Source organism: Sinocyclocheilus grahami, unplaced genomic scaffold, assembly GCF_001515645.1.
Source record: "Sinocyclocheilus grahami isolate Dianchi unplaced genomic scaffold, SAMN03320097.WGS_v1.1 scaffold96.1, whole genome shotgun sequence".
Classification (NCBI taxonomy): domain Eukaryota; kingdom Metazoa; phylum Chordata; class Actinopteri; order Cypriniformes; family Cyprinidae; genus Sinocyclocheilus; species Sinocyclocheilus grahami.
Genome location: NW_015505275.1, coordinates 316,312 through 326,667, shown reverse-complemented (window position 1 = coordinate 326,667; position 10,356 = coordinate 316,312).

The window sequence follows — 10,356 nt, the reverse complement described above, 5'->3', positions numbered from 1 at the left end:
GAGATAGAATCCTATTTCCTTTTATAATGCCATATCCATGTCATTGTTTTTGTAAACATCAAGGAGCTGGTATTGTGATGTAAGCTAACAGATCTAGGGATGTGATGTTAAAAGCAATTACTACTGATTAGCAGACTAATATATAACAATTTTGTTAATTGCTTTATGCTTACGTTTAAATAGTTAAATATAAAATTTCAATTATGTTTTTTAATTTTAATTAAATTCGGTTTTCTTGTAGTGGTAGTGTAATAGTTACTGGTCTAGACTGGTTTCTGTAAGGGGTGATCCATGAATTCTCCTTTCACCATTGTGCTCTTGAGCCTTTTTGTGCCATTGCCTTTTGGGAATCAATAAATACAGTATCTGTTTAGAAACTCTAGAATAGAATTTCTCTTCCGCGCAAACATTAGGAGTGTATGAGAATATGGATGTTTCACTTTTATTAAGGGCTCCTCTGACTGACTTATGTTCTTGCAATTCTGAGTGAAAAAGCATCCTTTAAAATATTATGGCCTGTTTTCCAACAACATGTATTTTTATGAATAAATATAAAGTCTTTTACGACAAGCATAATTATTTAAAATGTATTATTCAGATTTTTTTTTACACTTTTTATTTATTTATTTTAGAGAGATTTACTTGGCAATGGAATAAAAAAGTAAACTTATTAACAATGTATTCTTTGAAAAGGATATTTTGATGTTTTTAGAACATTGGGGTATTTTTGTAATGACATAAAAGTAGGTGTATGTATATAAATAATGGCATAATTTACATTTTAGTTGAACTATCCTTTTAAGTGAAGGTGATATTTCATTGCAGTGTGTCAGAGAGAGACATAGGTCAGGTTTCTTTTTTTTTATTTTTGGCCCTTGCTTTTCAAAAGGCATCAGGGGAGCAACTACTGTCATAAAGCTGAAGTAGAACAACTGGGGAATAATACTCATTCCCTCATGTTAGGCCTCACATTATAAGAGAGGATATAAATAAACCCGCCTAAGGAACCCTAAAGAAAAACACAGCCGTTGGTAAACCATGTATAATGTCAAACACAGAGTCACTGGCAAAAGTTACCCTGTCAGACAGTGGCTTAGGATGAGGTAGTGCTGTTTAATTAAGTGGGACTCGAAACAAAGACATGCAGGGATATATAAGGACATGCTCGAACATGTTGAGACATGTTTTGGACAAGAAGCAACAAGCTGTGATAATTATTTACCCTGTGATGTAATTTATATCCAGCTATTTTCTGTTATCTACACCTATTATCTGTAACTCTTAACAGTTTTTGTTACCCTTTTATGTTAACCTAAAACCAGTAACTTAAAACCTTCAAAATGAGGACGACTCTCATGACAATATCATTTTATGGCACAAACTGGCAATATAATATGTCATATATGATGTTATTATGAACAACTGTGGCTACAGTGACACATTGACTCCAAGACCACATTTCAAATTAAAGAAGAAATACACTTTTCAAATATTTAATAAAAATAAGCTTGCTTGGAATTAAATGATACAACAATAGATATATTTGGTAAGATAAAATGTTTTTGGTAATAGTTTTGAATTTGAAAAGTTAAAATGATGGATTACACTATTGTCAAAAAGTTTGGAGTCAGTAAGGTTTATTAAAAATATATGTTAAATTGCATTTTGGCAAGAATGCATTAAACTGATCAAAAGTGACAGTAAAGACTTTTTTAGTTTTACTAAAAAAATTCTGTCTTTCAAATTCTGAACAAAAGAATGCATCACAGTTTCTACAAAAATATTAATCAGCACAACTGTTTTCAACACTGATAATAATAAAATGTTTATAAGCACCAAATCAGCATATTAGAATGATTTCTTAAAGATCATGTGACACTGAAGACTGGAGTAGTGTAGTGCTTTGCCATCATAGTAATAAATTACATTTATTAACAATATGTTCAAATAGAAAACAGTTATTTACTGTATTTTTATCAAATAAATGCAGTCTTGGTGAGCATAAGAGACTAATTTCAACAACATTAAAAAAATCTTACCGACCCCAAACTTTAAATGGAAGTGTTCACCAACTTCGTACATCCACTAAAAATCACTTTGACATCATTTGGCTAAAAGAAATTGTAAAATGCCACTTGGTTTGATATTTTATGTCTGTGCAACAACATTCAGACATTTTGTCAGACTTAAATGTCCAAAAGAGTCTAGATACCTTTTGGGTCAACTGTTTATTCTACACAGCAAAATGTGTTTGCCTAAGTGTGTGTGCCTCTTGTAAAAATTTAATGGAAAATGAATATGATGTTTAATATTTTGGTTGGGCTGGGAAATATTTCTCCTCTGTCCATGCCAATGACATCCATGTGTGTGAGTCATACCTGTCTGTCTTATTTCCCCTGGAACAATGACGCTCCTTGTCTTCATCCTTGAATCACTGAGGGCAGGTCAACCGGACAGCCCGCAACACAGGGCAAGTGCAATAAACCTCACAGGGTGACCTACAGAAAGAACTCAAATTAAATTTGAAATTTAATGAACGTGTTTATTCTATTTGAGAGAGTCAGACGTACGCACCCTGGATAATATTCTTGAGCTTGTGCAGTCCTATTGACAGTGATCTCATGCCAAATTTAGGTCAGTGTAGAGTTAAATCACAATTACAACTAATGGTTTTAATGAGGTGTTAGTAATCAAATTAGAACGTCTGCAACATTCAAAGCAGCATCTGAGATGATGATTCTGATGCTGTGTGACACACAACTGGCTGAATCAATCTCCATTATGAGGAATTCAAATTATAACCTGTCTAAAACATCTAAAAGCGGTTCCCAATTCATTCTAAATGATCAAACACCTTCAACACCAAACCATAAAAAAAAGTTTTCCCTCAAGCACCATTGCTCCATTCAGTATAAATGGAGCATTTTAACATTAAATCTTTGCGTTAAACCTAACACCACTGTTATAAACCGACCATCACTGAAGTAGGCATCCAGAAAATTGTCGGAGACACAGCGGTGAAACCATAAATTCATGAGTGGAATGCACAATATGTGCACTGAAGCCTCGGGGCAAAAACAAAGTTATTGCATGTTTCGTCATTTGAATCAGGGCAGAGAAAAGAATGGAAAAATTAACAGGGCGAGCCTCTTTTCAATAGCAAGAAACCAAATAAGTTCCATTCTTGAAGGAATGCTATAAAGTTGTAACTTGAAGATGTACAGAGCACAAAAGATAGGTCACTCATTATAATGCGTTGAGGCTATTTTTCCTTATGGTTCTGTGCCTTTAAGTTACAAAGTATCTCATTTTTTAATTTTTTAATTTTTATGTTAATCCGAGTACTGTTACAGTCTTACAGATTTTCAAATGCCATGAAATTCTTATTTCTGTTTTGCGTAATAATTATATTTATTTTATTTATTTTTAGTGCCATAATTTAAGATAAAAGAGACATTTAAAAAAAAAATCTTACAACATTACAATAAAAACGACATAATTTTTCATATTTAATCATTTTCATATTTATTTAAAATATAAATAAAAATATAAAATATTTATTTTGTAAAAACATATCAAAAGTAAAAAAAAAAAAATCTTTCTGAAAAAGAAGCCTAGCATTAAAATCAGGACAGTCCATTGCTTAATAGTCTTTTTTTTAATAATAATTGAATTTGATAATAACAGTAACATCTTTAAAAAAACATCTCTTGAAAAAAAAACATGCTAGTGTTAAAATCAGGTCAGTACATCAAAATATGCTTAATAGTCAGCAGTTAATGATATTTCTAGGCAACAGCACATGCGGTCATATTAAATCTCACTATGACCTAAGATATTAAGTAGATGTCATATGTGGGCTGTTTTGATGTCTACAGGAGGTCTGGTCATCTGCATGTGTGTTTGGTCATGTGTGGTCTGTGTAATGAGAGTTAACAGCAAACCGGCGAGGGAGGAAGGATATTGATAGGCTATTTACTCGCTGAAATGGCTTTGGTCTGGCATGAGCCGACTCGGGTCATAAAGCATAGGTGGTGAACCATTTGGCAGAGCTGCCCAACTCTCAAAACTCCCACAGCCGCACCAGACGTCTATCTGCTGAGCCTCTGCTATTAAATCAGTGGCACTACTGAACGAAGTGCTCCAAGACATATATAGGCTATAGCCTACAACAGCGGGTCAAGTTTGAACATTTCTGATAATGTTCCTGACAGACAATTTTGCTTTGTTTAGTTTATATATCAGTAGCTTTTCTGTGAATGATAGGCCGACAACAGTGCTGTCTTAAAATTGGTACTGGAACAGCCTTCATGTGCACTTAGGATGCCTTAGGCCTAAAACATACTTTACCAAAGTATGTGAATTCAGACTATTTTAGTTACACAAGCTCAGTTTTGTACGTCATTGGGTTTTAAATGTGTCTGACGCATGTCTTAAAGGGTTAGTTTACCCAAAAATGAAAATTTTGTCATTAATTACTCACCCTCGTGTTGTTCGAAACCCGTAAGACCTTTGTTCATCTTCGGAACACAATTTAAGATATTTTTTGATGAAATATGAGGGCTCTCTGACCCTCCCATAGACAGCAAGGTAACTACCACGTTCAAGATCCAGAAAAGTACCAAGATGATCAACAAAGTAGTCCATGTGACATCAGTGGTTCAACTGTAAAGTTACGAAGCTACGAGAATACTTTTTTGCGCAAAGAAAACAAAAATAATGACTTTATTCCACATTTTCGTCTCTACTGCGTCACTTGTGGACTCGCGTTCACGACAGTATTATGACGCGAGCGTGTGGCGGCGCTGACACAGATCTGGCATCATCACAAGTGACGTAGTAGTTATTAAGTAGTTATTTTTGTAAAAAAAAATATCTTAAATTTTGTTTCAAAGATGAACGAAGGTCTTACGGGTTTGGAACAATACGAGTAATTAATGACAGAATAAAAATTTTTGGTTGAACTAACCCTTTAACGGAATGCAATTAGGCCCGTTGTCTACTCAGCATTGCCGCCAGGAGCAGCATCCGACATTACCATAAAAACCTATTCCAAGCCTAGAATTTTAAGGTCATAAACTTATTTTACGCAAGTACGCAAACGCAAACGCGAGGACTGCGTCAACACGCTGTCAGCGAGTGTCCCAGTTGGACATATTTAAAGGGATAGTTCACCCAAAAATGAAAATTCTGTCATTAATTACTCACCCTCATGTCGTTCTAAACCCGTAAGACCGTTCATCTTCGGAACACAAATTAAGATATTTTTGATGAATTCTGCAAGATCTCTGACCCTCCCATAGACAGCAATGTGATTACCACATCAAGGTCCAGAAACGGAGCAATGAGATCGGTAAAATAATCCATGTTATTATTAATTATTAATCCGGGTTAATTAATGACAGAATTTTCATTTTTGGGTGACTATCCCTTTAATGTCCGTTCTTGCCTTGGTCTTGCAGCAACAAACCTCAGTACTCAAGGGGGCTGGCAACAAGATTTACTTTCAAATGTCTAAAAGCGTTCAATCTGGATGTGCTATTTTTCTGGTTAGTCGACTAAACAGTTGATGTTTAACTAAGTTCTTGAACTGTTGCTCTGCCATGATAATAACTGAATAAAAAACAAACAAATAAACAACGAAGACAGTTAACGCTATGTCGTTTGAGGCAACGTGGGTTATGAATCCTGAAAGATGGCTGTTCCAAAAGGTAAGCGATTGAGTATGGCAGCATCGCGTTTATCAGTAGCATTACAAAATGTATTGTTTATTGCTATGAAATTATGAAATAACAATAAACAATACTTTTATAACATTTGTAAATATTCAATATTAATTTCTATGCATTAAACATTTTAATATTTTTAGTTGTAGGTTAGGCTACCTTAACAATTGTTGAAGTATGAACGAACATGAACAATATCATTATTTATAAATCAAAATGAACCCATTAAAATGTAATCTTAGTTAATGATATACCTAAAGTAATGCTAACATATTTAACCTTATGTTAAGGCCTATTCACACCAAGAACGATAACTGTAACTATAGCCTAAAGTTAGTGTGGATGCTAATATATTTACTGTTATAATTTTCTTTATATTGTTCTTGGGGTGAATGGGCCCATGCACCCCAGAATCCTTTGCTGCAAGCTCAGATAAAAAATGTCAAAGATGGTTTACGAAGTGAGAGAAATTTATTATTTTTATACATTAGAAATGCAATTAATTAAATACTGAAAATTAATTTAAAATGATTAACATATTTTAATTAACTTAAATCTAAGTCTAATCCGTTAGGATTCTACCTTTGAAGACATCTATAGGTACCAGGCAACTCGATCACTAGGTTTTGGAACAGAGCTCTTAGATGGCATAGATGAGTGTGTAATATAAGGCAACATATTGCTTATTGTGCAAAAGAGCTGAGAAGAGGGAGCTGGATCCTCCAATTATCTTCCAATAAAGAGAAATGGCCATGACCTTGCAAGCACCTGGTGTAATGTGTCCTCCAGCCTTTGAGTCTTGGCGGAGCAAGTGGGCCAATGGTGGTTTTCTTGAACCATGTGAGTGCACAGCTGGCCAGAAGAGCAGATGTAGTCAGACAGCAGTAGGTGTTTTTAATTAAGTTTTCTTTTACTTTTGTTTTATTGTAGAAATCACTTTGCTTTTATTTATATTTTGTTTGGCTGATATTTTGTTTGGCTAAAAGATGAGCCAAATTCCCAAGGTCACTATTGAGGAATACTTCCATCATGAGGTATGTGATGCAAAATGTTTGTCCAATCTCAAATACTAGGGCTGATTTAACACTATCGCACATGTGAACCTTGTGAACTTTGTTGTTAAGGATTTTCAGGATGGACAACTTTACCGTTCATTTCAATCCCTGTGTGTTTTAAAGAGAAAGACGTCATCTATATGGTTATAAAATGGACTTTTAAGTTCTTGTTTTGACTTTGCATATGGATTGTATATTGACTCTTCTGAAGAACGCTGGTGTCAAAACAATGTTGGACCCCATTTACTTTCATTGTGTGGACAATGAAAAAAAAAGACATATCATTCAAAATATCATCTTTCATGTTCCGCAGAAGAATGTAAATTACAGTTTACAGATTTGGAACAACATAAGGTTGAGTAAATTATGACAGAATTTTCATTGGGGTGAACTATCCCATTAAGTCAAAACAAGAACCAAAAGTAGCAAACTAAGTAGCAAGAACCAAAAGCTAGCAAACTGTAATTTTGAACAAAACTTTGACTAGTCAAATGCTATGTTACATAATGTGCGTGTGGTATCCTACTGTGATACCCATATTGTAAGTTAAGTTTTAGCTGAAATAAAATGATATCTCCCTGTTTCCTTTTTATAGGGAGCTCAATGGTTCCTGCTCAGTCACTGCTGTGTCAGCCTGTATCATCCACACTAGCTTTACTGTGACATCATGTCCACCCACAATTCCCTTGTTAGCTTGAACTTCCTATGTCTATGCTCAGATCTGTGTAAAACACACAAAAGCTCTATGTGTGAAAGAAACCAAAGAAAACCAGGGAGAATTGGTGACTGACATGTGTAGGTGGGTGGGGTAGATATTTTAGGATAACTTTGAGGTAAATAGTTCCTTCCTTTGAAACCGTATCTTGCACACTGATGCTTCCTGTCACATAAAAGATTGAAGTATGCACTTGAAAGTTTAGAAAGTTTAAATGATTTAAAAATAGGGGAATATACCCTATTTTGTTCATTCTCCCAAAATGCAAAGGCTTAATATGGCAGTTGTTACCATTCTTTATTCTCCAAAAAATATTTCCTGTGTAACCAAAAGTGAAGTGGCCCCTTCTCTCTGTGAACAAAAGCTCTGTTGTTGACAGGTACTCTCTGGTGGTCTACTCTTTGACAAAAACGCATGCCAGTTAGCAATATAAGTAAATTATAAATAATTAAATAAATTAAGTAAAACATGATCGGTTGTGTGATAACAGCATCCCACAGTGTTTCAATACCTGTGAGACTTGCAAGCACATTGCTGACACTCTAGAGATGGGTTGCATTACCTTCATCTGAAGTCTAACTTCAGGGTATCGCCATGATTTATGAGCCGATATTAAATCTCTCATTAAGCCAGACAACTGAGAAATGGTAGCACAGCCCTATGGAGACTGCTGCATCCATACTATTTTATTTTTTTATTTATTTTTTTAATGTATTTTTTTTATTATTATTATTTTTTTTTTTTCAAAATCTTTAAAGATTTACATTTATAATATAACGATATTTATAATATACATATTATATATTAATATATTTTATGTTTTGTATAATATTTGTATTTAATGTAATGCATTACATATAAAGTATTTGTGATTTTATTTGTTGTAAAAGCAGCTGAATGTAAAGAAAAGTGTAGTAGTAGTAGTAGTGGTAGTAATTAGTATTGTTATTATTATTATTAAATGGTTTAATGTAGATTTCTACTTATTTAATTTATTTTGAGCTAAATTAAAGGGGAAATATTTGTGTTATTCATACACTATTTATTTCTACAATCGTGCAGTCTGATTAAAATGAACACGTTCATTCTTTAAGTGAAATTAATTCAGAAGAATATGTATCCTCGCTTCAGATGTGCTTGTATCATGCTGTTTATCTTGTATAAAAGTGATATCAGTTGGAGGAGGTGTGCTAAACTATTTAGACCTGATGAAAAGGTTTTCACAAACCATGCTTTAAATTATGTCTTTGACCCGGTCATATCTTAATTACAGCATTGAAGTTCACTGCTTTTCCTCCTGGGCTGCTGGCTGAAATGTATGCTTTGTTGAAGAGTTCAGTTTGTCTGTTGGAATATTTTCTCTGGCTGATGCTGGGATTTTCTGTGCCTTGGGCGGGATGTAGCAGAACGAATGAGGGAAGCAGAAATGGCTACTATGTAGATTCGTTGTCACCGTGAGCCAAATCTAGAAGTGCTTAGACACCTCTTCTCTTCTGCTATCTGAAAAATGGCTTTACACTACACATATGTGACACATATATTTATACAGTAGTATTTTCGTTCTAGCAATAGTTGCCAGATGCCAGAAAAGCATTGAGTGAAAGCACTGAGTAGAAAGTGAAGCATCTGGTGATCTGCTAGTCACATGCACACTGAGGCATTAATGGATGCATGAGAGACAGACATCCAGATAGGCAGACAATGGGTTTGATTTAAATAAGTACTACTTTGCAGTATGTAAGCATAGTATTCAGATCTTCTGTATGAATAATAATATTGTCTATCTAAATCGATTTATGTGATATGCTGACCAATTAATCACATCAACATATAAATGAATATAAATATGCTGACCAAAATGTGCAGAACAGAACGCACTGTACAGAACACTGTATCCCATAATGCAATGTGCTTGTGCTTCCATTATTATTGTAACAAACGAACTGGAAATAATATCCACTGTAATTTTTTATCTCCTTCTTAGCTCATTATTTGATTGGACTGCAAAGAATTTACACAAAGTGTGATATTTGAAATATACTGTATGCACACTACCAGTCAAAACGTTTGAATTTATTTATTTCTTTTTATGCTCACCAAGGCTGCATTTATTTGATCAAAAATAGAGTAAAATCATTTTTGTTGTGATGACAAAGCTGATTTTCAGCAGCCATTACTCCAGTTTCCAGTGTCACATGATCCTTCAGAAATCATTCTAATAAACTGATTTCTTACTATTAGTAATGTTGAAAACAGTTGTACTTGTTCATATTTTTGTGGAAACTGTAATGCACTACTATTTAACAGTTTCGGGTAATAAAAAAGTAAATTAATGCTTTTATTCAGAAAAGATGTATTAAATTCATCAAATGTGACAGTAAAGACATTTAGTATATAAAAAAAGATTTCTATTTCAGATAAATGCTGTTTAATGAACTTTCTACTTATTCTATTCAAATTTCCACATTCAGGAGGCTGAATGAATCAACAGTTTCCAGAAAAAAATATTAAGAAGAAAAATCTTTTTGAACAATAATAATAAGAACCATTATTAATGATAAAGCACCAAATTAAAATTAAATTAAACTTTTAAATAAATTACAATTATTTTTAAATTTATTTAAACAGAAAAGTTATTTTTAATTCGAATAGTATTTCACAAAATTAGTTTTTACTCTATTTTTGATCAAATAAATGCAGCCATAGAGAGCATTTAGAGACTTCTTCCAATATTTAAAAGAAAAGTGGTTATTTAAAAAATAATTATTCCTACATTTTTACCGGTATGAGATAACTAGACCCATTGCTGAAATAATAACAATGAGGTCATGTGACAACAATACACACTATTAGTGCATGT